Raw genomic sequence first — 12,384 nt, forward strand, 5'->3', positions numbered from 1 at the left:
GGGTGTGACTGGATAAGAATGAGAATATGGTTTGAGGAAATCGGGTGCGTAAGGGGGTGGCCGAAACGGAGGAAGGGAGTTATTTTCTAAAGAGGGAGAAATTCTAACCTCCGGTTCCTCCAAAGAGGGAGAAATTTTAGCCTTTGGTTTGATTTTGTGCTGATCGGGCGACAAACTGACTTGACTGGTTGGGGTATTTGGCCTATCCCTGTTAGAATTTTCATTTAAGGGATATTCAGGCATGTTAATAATTACTGAGCTGCACGCTGAAGCAGGGCGAGAGTGCTCTCTCAAAGCTTCCTCTCCTAATTTACAGAGGTTTTGAATGTCTGGAGCTGAAGAGTGGACTTTTAGAATTTCATTAATTAGGTTCCAATAAGAAAAGGCAGTAACCGGGACCTTTTCAGGACCAAAGGTTCGAAAATAATCTTTTAAACAATCTCCGACTCTTAGCCAGCACTGGTGGTCTATAGTACCTTCTTGAGGGAACCAAGGGCAGGTTTTTAACAGGAAATTAAAAAAGCGCGTGAGATCTTTTTTCTTTACTCGTGTTCCTCGTGCCTTGAGTGATTGCTTAACTTGACTAACATATAATTCGTGTTGGGAAATTCCTTGTCCCATGATGAGGGTGGGGGCTTACCTTTTGTTGCTTTCTTTTCTTCTTCTTCTTTCCTTTCGCCGGCACTGATCGACTGGTGAACGGATCTGTCTCGCAAGTGCGCTTCCCCGCGGCGATCCCAGGTGTGGTGAGTGTGAGAGCTCTCTCCTTGAGTGCGGCGTTCTGTCCCTCGCAAAGCTCGAGCCCCACGTTGGGCGCCAGTTGTCCCGGCCCACGGGACGATCAACCGAGGCTCCAGCTCCTGGGAGGGAAGAATGGTATGGGACAAGAGACACGAAGAACGACAGCAAGACAGGAGTTCTGATCAAGCTGCAAAACTTTATTGAAGAGGCAGGGTATATATACTCTAAGGTAGAGGGAGTGGCTAGTACGAACGGGTGGAGGCCTAGGATTGGTGGCTGCAAAGGCAGGTGGCAGTCTAGGATTGGCTGCTGCTGTTGCTAGGGCAGATGGCAGATGTAAGGCTAGCACAGGATTGGTGGCTACTGTTGCTGGGGTAGAAGGCAGGTAGTAAAGCTAGCACTCTAGGCGCAAATCTTAGGCGCGAACGGCTATCACTTCCGTAGAAGGCTGAGGGCAACTTAAGCCGCTATTGCATCAGCCCTAGCGGTCATGTTGCATATCTCCGGCATCGCTGACGGTGGATTTTATACATGCTACCTTAATCGTCCCCAACATATTATTGCTTCTTCCCTTTTTCTCTTCTCTTCTCCTTCTGGGACACCCATGACACACACATTTATGAACTTCATGTTGTCATTCAGTTCCCTGAGATGTTGCTCATATTTTTCCATTCTTTTCCCTGTTCTTTTGTGTGTAGGATTTCAGATGTCTTGTTCTCCAGTTCCTGAATGTTTTCTTCTGCCTCTTGAACTCTGCTGTTGTATGCCTCAAATGTGTTTTTCAACTCTTGTGTTGTGCCTTTCATTTCCATAGATTCTGTGAGTTGTTTTTTCAAATTTTCAATTTCTACCTTATGTTTGCCCAGTATTTTCTTTATATGCTTCATCTCTTTTACCATATCTTTCCTGAACTCATTGACTTGGTTTTTGATATGATTTAGCATATTTTTTTGGAAATCTTTAATTGATTGTTTCATTAAAGTGAAACACTTTCTCAATGTATCTCAATTGAGGGGTAAGTTTGTTCCTTTGGGCCATATCTTCATTTTTCCTAGCATAATTTATAGTTTTCTGTTGTCTAGGCATCTGGTTTCCTTGGTTACCCCAATCAGATTTTCCCAGATCAGAATGGGTTCAGGTCCCAGAATGGGCCTATATTCAGTTTTGTTTCCCTGAGGGTGTGTCTTAGAGATTGACAGACTTTCCTGTGAGGCCTCTAGCCACTGTGCTTTTCCTAACCTGCCCAGCAGGTGGCACCTGTCAGCCTGTCACTCCCCACTGGTGTAGAGGTGTGGTCCCTTTAATTCTCAGCTTAGTTTGTTTCTGTTTTGACTGTTTTTCCCCAGGCCCTGGGGCTGAGTTCTGAATGGAGGGCTGACACTAGAGCTAGAACCCACCTCCTTCCTCTTAGGGAAGATACACCCCCTAAGGAGCTATCTTCTGAAATTTGAATTACTCCTTTGTCTCCCTGACTCTGTTAATTCCATCCTTGTTTGGTCAGAGTGCTGCAAAATGAAAATGGCTGAGGCTTCCTCCACCGAGCCACTCAGGTTGAGACAGAAAAAAAGGGAAAGAAAGCCCCTTTTCAGAGCCAGTCCACAGCCCCCCCCCCCCCCCAGTTTCACCCATCAGTCAGAGAAGGCACTCGGTATTCTGGGCTCCCTTTCCTGGGGCACAGGCGTTTTCTGGCTCTCTAAGGTCAGTCGTCTCTAAAAGCCTCTGTATTTTTTTTTTTCCATCAGCTCAATCTCCTCTCCACTGGAAGCGACTTCAGGGTACTTTCCTGCCTGTTAGGGGTTTCTCTATGTTTGTAGCTTGTATTCAGCAGTCCACATTTGTTAATTAAAATCCCAGTTGGAGCTAGGTTGCACTATATTTGCTTGCTCTGGGAATGCTGCTTTCTCTCTCAGTGAGATCTTGCAGCTCAGCCTGTCATGGGGGGAGGGGGCTCCCAGTATGTTTCTGCAGTTTTTACTTACAGTTTTTATGCTGCAATCTCAGGCACTCCACCCAATCCAGGTTGTTGTACAATGTGTGAACAGTCATGGTTGTCCCCCAGCAGTTGTTCCAGATTATTTACTAGTTGTTCCTGGTTGTTTATTAGTTGTTCCAGGAGACTAACTAAACTCCACACCTCTCTGTGCTGCCATCTTGCCCCTCCCTCCTCTGATTTCTTTTGTGGTTTCTTCTTTGGCCATGGATTATTTTGAGATGTGTTTCCTAATTTCCAAACAAAGGTAGATGTTCTATAGTCATGTTTTTGTTATTGATTTGTTACATAATTGCACTGTGGTCAGAGAATATATTGTACATGAATTTGTTCCTTTGGAAATCTGTCAAGTATATTTGACCCAACATTTGTTCTCTTCTTGTCAATGAGTCATGTGAGCTTATAAAGAATGTGTATTCTGCTGTTGCTCAGGGAAGTTTCCCTTTATATGTCCATTAGATCAAATTTACTAATCATTTTGCTCAAATGTTCTATTCCCTCACTGAATTTTGTCTTCTTGCTCTAATACTGACAAAGGTGTGTAAAATCTCCCTCTGCAACATGGGATTTGTTTATCTGTCCTTGTAGTAAGACCCTGTTTTATGAACATACAAATTTAGAAGTATGAAATATTCCCAGTGAATTGAACATTTTATCACTTTGAAGAGAGCTTAATCACCAGCAATAAGGAAGCTTCAATAGCTTTTTTTATATTATTAATTGCATATTGTATCTTTTTACTTGCAACTTTTCTGTGTTCTTATATTTTAGATATTTTTCATTTAAATAGCATATAGTTTGGCTTTTTTAAAAAAAATCCTCTCTAATCAATTTTGAATCTAGATGGGGTATCTAGTAAATTTACATTTTATGTAACTACTGATATGTTTGCGTTTAAATTTACCACTGCATTAAATTCTTTCTAGATTACCTTTTTTCTTTTTTTTAAACTTCTTTTGGGTTGTTTGAGTATTTTAATTTCCTTTTTAAACTCTACAAGCCTGGAACTATACTTTTTTAAAAACAATTTCTTAGTGCGAGAGATTACAACATGCACCTTGATTTATCAAAATCAGTGTTAGTTGGTCCTGTACCCTTTTCCCGGACAATGCACATTTGTTGGAACATTTTTTCTTTTTATTCATTTCCTTTCTTTATTTGAGCATCAGAGAATTGGACTATTCTTATCAGAAAAGAATCAACTGTAAAATGAGTTTCCAAAGTGATTAAAATAGCAAAATAACAGTGATCTACATATTAGGCAGGGTTGAGTTTTATCTCATATTGCCATAGTCTTCTCAAAACAGATACAGATTTATTCAAGTGCGTTAATGTTTACTGATTTTTTGCATTTATATCTTTGATCCATTTAGAAATTATTTTGTTAAAGTGAAGTCATTTCCATTTTTAATTTTTTCTCAATGTTTAATTCAGTAATAAAACTAGTAAATTTTAAAAAAACAGATGCAGAATTATTAAGGAAGCACTTCTAAGTATTTTTATTTCTTACTTAGAAAGAATAGATATCAAAAGCCTTCAGTAATGGCTTAGATGAGTACTTCCTCTTAAGTAACCCACCCTACTTCTATAATTCATTTTTTTCCCTTTTGGAGAAGACACGTTGATGAAAGTAACATAATATTGTTCTTAAAGTTTCAGGATGGTTTCATTCAAATGGCTCCAGAATTACATTAATTAAAAACAAAATAGTTAATATGGTCAAGTAACTTTTCTACTATAATTAAAGGATAAAATCAAAATAAAGACAAATGTTAATCAAATATGGCCAAAATGATGAAAAAAAATCCCAAATCTTTTTAATCTTTTCATACCAGAGACTCCACTAATTTGTGTTTTTCTTTCCTTACTTTCAAAATAAGTGACAGTAACCGTATGTAGGCATTTCAGGTTTTCAGCAACTGATTGCTAAAAGGACCCATTTAATAACATGCCACAGATCCACAAAACCCACTCTGTAGATACATAAGTAAGTCTTTTGTTGAGCTTTTCTTAGTTTGAGAAGCTGCAACAGCTTCTTTCCCTTTCAAAATGATAAAATGGAACTCACCTTTATTCTTTCTAAATTAGCAACAAAAAGTCTGTTTGGAATGCTGGGGATCAGTTTTTCTCTAGCCAGCAAGTCATGGGTCACATCATTGAAGCATGGGGATGATATCCTGAACCACTAAGTTGGCAAATATTGAACTATTTTTAAGTACATCTATTTTCTGGTTCAGTAAATTTTTTGTTGTGTTAAAATTCATTAAACTTCACACAATCTAAATGTCACAGTACATTCTGGAGGACACATCAAGATAACAGCACTAGCAATGTGAGATAATGGAAGGTAAAGATTCCTATGTTTTCTCTCAGTTTCTATTTAATTTTTATCTTTCATATTCAGACTGGAATTTTTTAAAGACTAAAATGGACTGTGTGACTTTCAAAGTCAAGCTGAATCTGGTTGTTTTCTGAATATCTGAAGAGAAGTTTCTTTGTCAATCAAGTTGCCCTCCAAATTACCATTCTAGAGAGGATGATGTATACGACCTACAATTTAGGATCATTTGATAACTGGGGCGAGAAATGAAATACAGAAATTGTACTCTGTTATCCACAGCTTAAAGGAATCTTGTGGTTCAGTAATTTGCAAAAATATTGATGAGGATACATTTGAGGACCTAAAATGAAGACTTGATTATTCTTTATTTGGAATTGGAATTTTCAAAAGGATAATAAATGTTCTGGAACATGAACTGTTTGTTTGATTTGATATAACAATTTTGGGGGGTTATTTATTAATTGTAAACACTAGGCTCCCTTCAATAAAGGAGTAGTCATGGCAAGTAAGTGGCAAAAGGTGTAAGGTACAAGGACTCATCATGCTAGCATGGGTTGTAACTACCGAAATTATAACATCGATTTTATATTCCATATGAAAAACGACAGTAAGTGAAGAATAGTTTTCTAGTAATTTTTCTCAACAAAATAGAAAAAAAATCAATCACAGAAAATTGTGAAAATAAAAACCCAAAGTGCATGTAAAGAGTAAAGACAGAGGTACTAAATGTGACTCCTTAAAAGTAATTTATGCAGCCATAAAGTTGTATTGAGTAAATCCATCCCCTCCACACAGAAGGAAAGGTTTATGATGAAGGTCATTTGGCCAGGACAGTTGGCAGCAGCACTTGTAACCTGTGAATGTATCCATCTCTGGCATTTTGTATCAACTGGCTGAAGCAAACCTGGCAAAATGTTTTCCAGCTGCCAGAAGATTACTTCCTGCACATCCTCAATTTTGTGTTCCAAGTATGCACCTCCAAATGAAACAGCGGTGTGAATCATGAGCGAAGGTCAGATTTCTGACATTCTATATGGCACTTCTAATTATCAATGGAGATGAAACATATGCAGGAATTACTGGTGATGTACTGCCCAGCCCAAAGGACATCAATCTTCATGCCAGCTTCATAAAAGAGGCCTAGAGCATAGCGAGAGGAGTAGCTCACAGACTCAGTTGCTGCCTTTGGCAGTTACTAATTAAGTTCACGATGTCACCTTGAAGCTGCAGAATCTGAGGAACTGGCATTGTGAGGACAAGAAGATCAGACTGCTCAGGGGGGGCTGTCTCCTTGGAGACGTCTCACTTATCGTTTCTCAGGTTGATCTGGGTCACACGCTGTCTGAAGTAGATCTCTGCACCTTGGAGAGTTGGAGGGTGGCCGCGGACTGGCCCTGAAGGGGGCTTTCAGTCTCTGTTTTGGCTCAGTGGAGAAAGCCTCAGCCATTTTCAGTTCCAATCTCCTCGGAACATTTTAAGTTCCAAGTCCACTTACTCCCTGATCTGAATTATATACCATTTTTTTTTTTGTTTTTTTGTTTTTTTTTTTTGCCATGTCTTTTCATTTTATATATACTTTAAATGCAGTAAGCCTTTAGCATTGAGGTTTGACTTGTTAATATTCATTCAGATTTACCCAAATGTTTACCATTTTTGTTCTTCATTTTTTTTTATCTCCTACTTTCTACTTAGAGCATTTTCCTTCTGCCTGAACAGCACTCTTTAGCATTTCCTTTAATGCAAGTCTTCTAGTGATGAATTCTCTCAATTGTATCTTGATTGCAATGTCTTTATTGCATCTACAATCTTGAAAGATACTTTTACTGAGCACAGAATTTTAGGTTGGCAGTTATTTTGTTTCAGCACTTAAAAAATATTCACCAATTCTATTCTGGTGCCTATTGCTTTGACTGAGAAGTCAGCTGTCAACTTCATTGTTTCTCTTTTAACACAATTTGTCTTTTTTTCCTCTCTAGTTGCTTTTAAGATTTTATCTTGGCCTTTGGTTTTCAGCAGTTTGGCAATGATATGCACAGGTGTTTTTTTATTTTGTTTTTATAAGTCCTGGTGTTTTCTAAGTCCTCTTAAATCTCTGGTTTCATGTCTTTCATATGTTCTGGAAAGTTCTCAGACAATATCTTATTGACTAATCATATTGCTCCATTCTCTCTCTCTCTCTCATCCATCTGTCTCTCTCTCTCATCCATCTCTCTCTCTTCCCTTTTGAGGTCTCAAAAGACATGTTTGTTAAATATTCTCATTGTATAATCTATGTATCTTATTCTTTATTCTATGATTTTTAATTCTTTTGCCTCTCTAGGCTTAACTCTGGATTTGATTTTCTGATATCCCTCCCAGTATACTGAGATTCTCTCTTCAGTTATATCTGTTCTGCTTGTATACCCACCCACTGAGTTCTCAATTTCATTTATTGTATTATTCAGTTCTATAATTTTTATTTTGTTCTAGGTTTATGGTTTCAAGTTCTCTATTGATATCCTCAATCTTGCCTTTCAACTGCTTAAATACTGCAAGCAGAAATATTTTAATTTCTGTCTCATAACTGCAAATCCTGAAGTTCCTTTGTTTTCATTCATGTTTTATTGTTTCCTCATGTAGGAGGTTGCTTTTGGTCCTGGGTCAGACATTCTATTTGCAAAACTGTTTCTAGAAATAATTGAAGACCTAGGTGATTTATGTTTGCTTCTGCCAGGTGCCTGAGCATTCTCACAAACTAGAATTGCCTTAATTGAATTTTAGTATTTAAGAGGGTGTGAGGGTGAGCAGCAGTTCCTCTCTGCTTAGGTTTTCATTTACCTCTAGGGTGCAGCACTTCAGCCTCCAACCCAAAAGAAGGGGAGTTCACCAGGCCCCCCCACCCCCCACTCTTGGTTTCAGTTGCCTGTCCTCCTGTTTCCATGAAGCTCCATCTCACCTCTTGTTTGTCCCCTCTGGAAATGGGATATGTCACTAGAGGAAAAGGGAGCCCCAATATCAGGCTTACTTCCTTTTTTCCCCAACCCCCCTTGAATACTAATTCATCACTCTTTTAAAGTTACTGATGCTGTCAAACAAACTGTGTGTTTTAATATATTTCGTCTAGCTTTTTCAGTTGTCCTTAATAGGAAATCATGGTCTAAAGAACTCAGTCCACTATTACTGGAAAAGGAAGTACATGCTTTTTATAAGTTAAAATCAATATACTTTTTAGAAATACCTTTTGTATTTCTAAAAGCATGGGAACAATCAACACAATATTTAGATTAAGTGTTTACGTCTGTAAGGGAGGCAGTATATGGCTGAGAGAGTATCTCAGAGGCATGTAAATTATTTTCAAGATACTGTTTTCCGTGTTGGGTAGTGAGTTCCAGGTGTTTGTTTTAATAAAACAAACAGAAAAAATGGGTCATGCATTTGCCAAATATGAGAGTTTATGATGAACTCAATTCTGTGTGTATGGGATTCAAAAAAATCCAATAATCCAATCTTTTGATGTTTTTGATAAATTTTACTAAATATTTAGGAGACACGTCTTGGGGTTACATCATGATCGCAGTCTTCATATGGTCTTCACAAAAATCTTTCTTTCCTTTTCTTTCTCCTCCTTTTACCTCCATAGTGAAAAAATTCTTCCACTTTCTAGAGCAGAACAATCCTGTACATATTCAAACCCCTTAGGATGTCAGCTTCTACACCAGCAATATTCCCAAATAAATAGGGTATACTTTCTAAAGGGAATTGTATTTAATTAAATTTTCTCCATCTTTTTATACTCATACTTGTGGGAGTGGCCACACTCCATGGTAAATTCTAAGTACAAAAAAAGATGTGTTATTTCAGTTCTGTCGAAAATATGATTTATCTATCTTGAAAGGAAATACACCTAGATATCGGTACTAGTTATGTGTTCTGGGGCTATGGGTCTTTTTTTTTTTATTAGAGCAGCTGTATGTTTACAGAAAAGTCATTCTGCATGTCATTTTAATTTTCTTTTTCAGATGTGCTTGCATTTTCCAAATATTATGACATGAAATTTTTGAAATATTATTAAAAAACAAACTTGATATAAAATGGTTTGAAGTCCTGAGTTTATAAATTCCTGCATGAGGCTCAGCTTCTTGAACATGTTATTTTAATTGCTATTTTTTAGAGTTCATATTTGCTTAGTATTTCACAATGACTTATTAGTTAATGTATTATGCACCACTCTGCAGAAAATACGCAAATAGCAGACCATCAAGGTGAGACTTGGCATGTAATTTATTTGGAATTTCCAAGGGTTTTGAGAAACTCTTCATGTGAACCAGTTAAAGAAAATAAGTAACTGCTGGGTATCAGCAAATATTTTTCTGTTGATTCGTAAAGGGGTTGAGTGATAAGAAAATAAGATTCCTGATGACCTCAAGAAAATTCAGAGAAATGTTTGTAAAATAGTGAATTCTCAAAATAATTACTGAGGTTTTAGGGTCATGAACCAGAAATATCAGGCCTAGACCTTGGCCTGGCCAAGACAAAAGGGGCCACCAACACTAGGCTAAGAGAAGAGAGGGGATGAAAATATTTTGGTCCTTTTTGGAAATTTTCAGGTAAGAAATTCATGATTCACCGCCTCATACTATTAGGCTGTCAGCCAGAGGCAGACTGATAAGACATTTGGGGAGCTGGTTACAGGGGAAATATTCTCATTCTGACAGAGCCTCATGGCATATCTGGCAACAGGGCTGGCCCTTGGCTGAACTGGGAATTGGTGAGGTTGGTTTGGGGGCTGTCCCAACTCTCCCTTTTGCAATTCCTTCTCCTTGGATTCTCCACTTAAGCCTGCCTTTCCCTGGGTCTCTTCCTCCCATCAAAGTTCACTTGGCCCACGCTCTTTGGGTCTCCATAAATGTACTAATCTGTGATGTTCATCTGTGCCACGATGTTTGCAGACCGTGAGATCTGGACAATTTACTTAACCTCGCAAAGCCTCAGTTTCCTGTCCAATAAAATAGGAAAACACTGGATGTTGAAGCCATTAAAAAAGATAATATTCATAAAGTGCTGAACCTGGTCCCCTCATTCAGAGATGCTTCTGTTCTTAAATGGCAAGTTGGGAGAAGTGATATAACACAGTAGCGGGAATGCAGACTCTAGGCAGTATGCCACCTTTTATGTAAGAAAGATTGGGAAAAAAAGATAGCATACACATTTCTGCTTATCTTAAAGAAAAAAATACACAGTAAGGGTTAGCCAGAAAAACAACGAAGTTGGCTACTTACAAAGAGTAAGGAAGAGGTCATGGCAGAAAGGATACAGGGCATTTTTTCCCATCCTTTTACTTTGAGCTTTTCTGATTCTACATTTTAGCTGTGTCTCTTATAAACAGCATATACTAGATTTTTTAAAAATCCAGTCTGAGGATATATTAAATGGATCCCCTATTTATTTACATTTATCACAATTAAGATTCATGTATTTGTTTCTACTGAATTATTTTGTGCTTATCTGTTCTGCCTTCCCTGTGTTTCTCTCCTCTCTTGTCTTCTTTTTGGATAGAATATTTCTTCCTCATTCCGTCTTCTCCTCATTCTTGAAGTATATTTTTATTGAGTATAGAATTCTGTGTTGGCAGTTATATTCTTTCAGCACATTGATGATACCACCCCACTTTTTTTTTTTTTCTGGCTTCTGTTGCTGTTAAGATATCAGCAGTCAGTCTGATGGTGGCTTTTCTGAAGTTCATGTTTTCTCTGGTTGCTTTTAAGATTTATTTTTCTTTGTTAGTGTTCTACAGTTTCACTATGAAATGTGTAGAGGTGGGTTTCTTTTTACATACCCTGCTCAGATTCACTGAGTTCTTTTAATCTGTGAATCAATGCTTCATCAATTTAGAAAATTTTGGGCTTTCCTCTTTTCAAATAATTCTTCTGTCTCATTTTCTCTCTTCTGTTTCTGGTGGTCTGATTAAAAGTAGGTTAAAACTTCTCACTGATTCCCCTATGTCACTGAAGTACTCTGCTGTATTTGCAATCCTCTCTCTATACACTTTGTGCTGGATATTTCCTGCTGATCTGTCTTCCAGCTCATTAATTCTCTCTTCACTTGTGCCTAATCTACTATTAAAACCATCCATTTCAGTTATGCTATTTCTTTTTAGTTCTTTTTCAGATCTGCTATGTATCTAGTTTCCAGTATCCAGTCAAAGATTTCAAATTTAGCTTCCCCCCCCGCCTTGAAAATTATAAGCATAATTGTTTTACAGTCTTGCTCTGATCATTTCAGTGTTTACAGTCCCTGGAGGTTTATTTCTGCTGGTAGTCTTCCATAATTTGTTTCCACGCTTGTCTGCTTATCTTTAAGATGTGCTATACACTATATTTGGAAGTTTATTTGTAGAAATAATTTGGGACCTGGAATAATGTTACTTTCTCCAGAAGAGGATTTTTACTTTTCTTCTACCAGACACCTAGGGGACACTTTAGGGCCATACCTTACTAGTGAAAATGACTTTTCCACTTCCTTTAATACAGTCTTACTAAATAATTGATTGTATCCATGTCTTCTCATTCTTTTCCAATTACTGAGAAGTGCTTGCATATTTTGGAAATGTGAATGGATGTGAGCTCTAATTTAAAATAACCAGGAATTTGTCTTAGCCCCCACCCCGTTTTTTTTTTAACCTGATAATATATTGCTCCAGTCACACATTTTACTTTTGCTTCTAAGATTAGTCCACCTGGCTGTGCAGTCATCTGGAATTATCGTTATGTGGGAACTGTACTTTTTGGGAAACTGCCTGGAAACTTATTACATGGTAACTCTTCCTATTTTCCTCACACATCCGTTTGAGATTTGCTTAGGAAAATAGTGCTGGCCCTTTTTATGTCTCGTAGTTTGGGTTCCCAGGCTCGCAGGCACTGACGTGCTGCCCGTGCCAGCTCTCACAGCTGGGGAACTCAGGTCTGTAGCCGCAGCGTGAGCACTGCCTGGTAGCCTTCAGAGCCGGCGCGCGTGGGCACTGCGGACACTGGGTCAGGAGCTGCCAATGGAGCGCCTCGCTCCTCCTTCATCTGGCGGCCACCCCTCTCCTACACAGGGGGCAAGGTTCCCGCCCTTTCTGAACCTTCACCCCCCGTGCTGCCCGGCCGGGGACCCTGCACCTCTCATAGCCTCTCCCCAGCCAAAGCCATTTGCCTCGATTTAGAGTCCGTTCTTGATTTTTTTAAATTGTGGATGAAAATAGATAATTTTCTAAGAATGGATATTCTGAACAAAAAAAGCAATATGATACTTAGCAATAAAACACTAAGAACATTACCACAAAAATTAGAAA

General features: G+C 38.3%; 1 pseudogene; it reads right to left on the reverse strand.

The window, feature by feature from the left end:
- Positions 1-5,819: 5,819 nt before the first annotated feature.
- LOC119545378 lies at positions 5,820-7,992 on the reverse strand (annotated as a pseudogene).
- Between the last annotated feature and the right edge of the window lie 4,392 nt (positions 7,993-12,384).

The sequence above is a fragment of the Choloepus didactylus genome, chromosome 10 (genome assembly GCF_015220235.1).
Source record: "Choloepus didactylus isolate mChoDid1 chromosome 10, mChoDid1.pri, whole genome shotgun sequence".
NCBI classification, from domain to species: domain Eukaryota; kingdom Metazoa; phylum Chordata; class Mammalia; order Pilosa; family Megalonychidae; genus Choloepus; species Choloepus didactylus.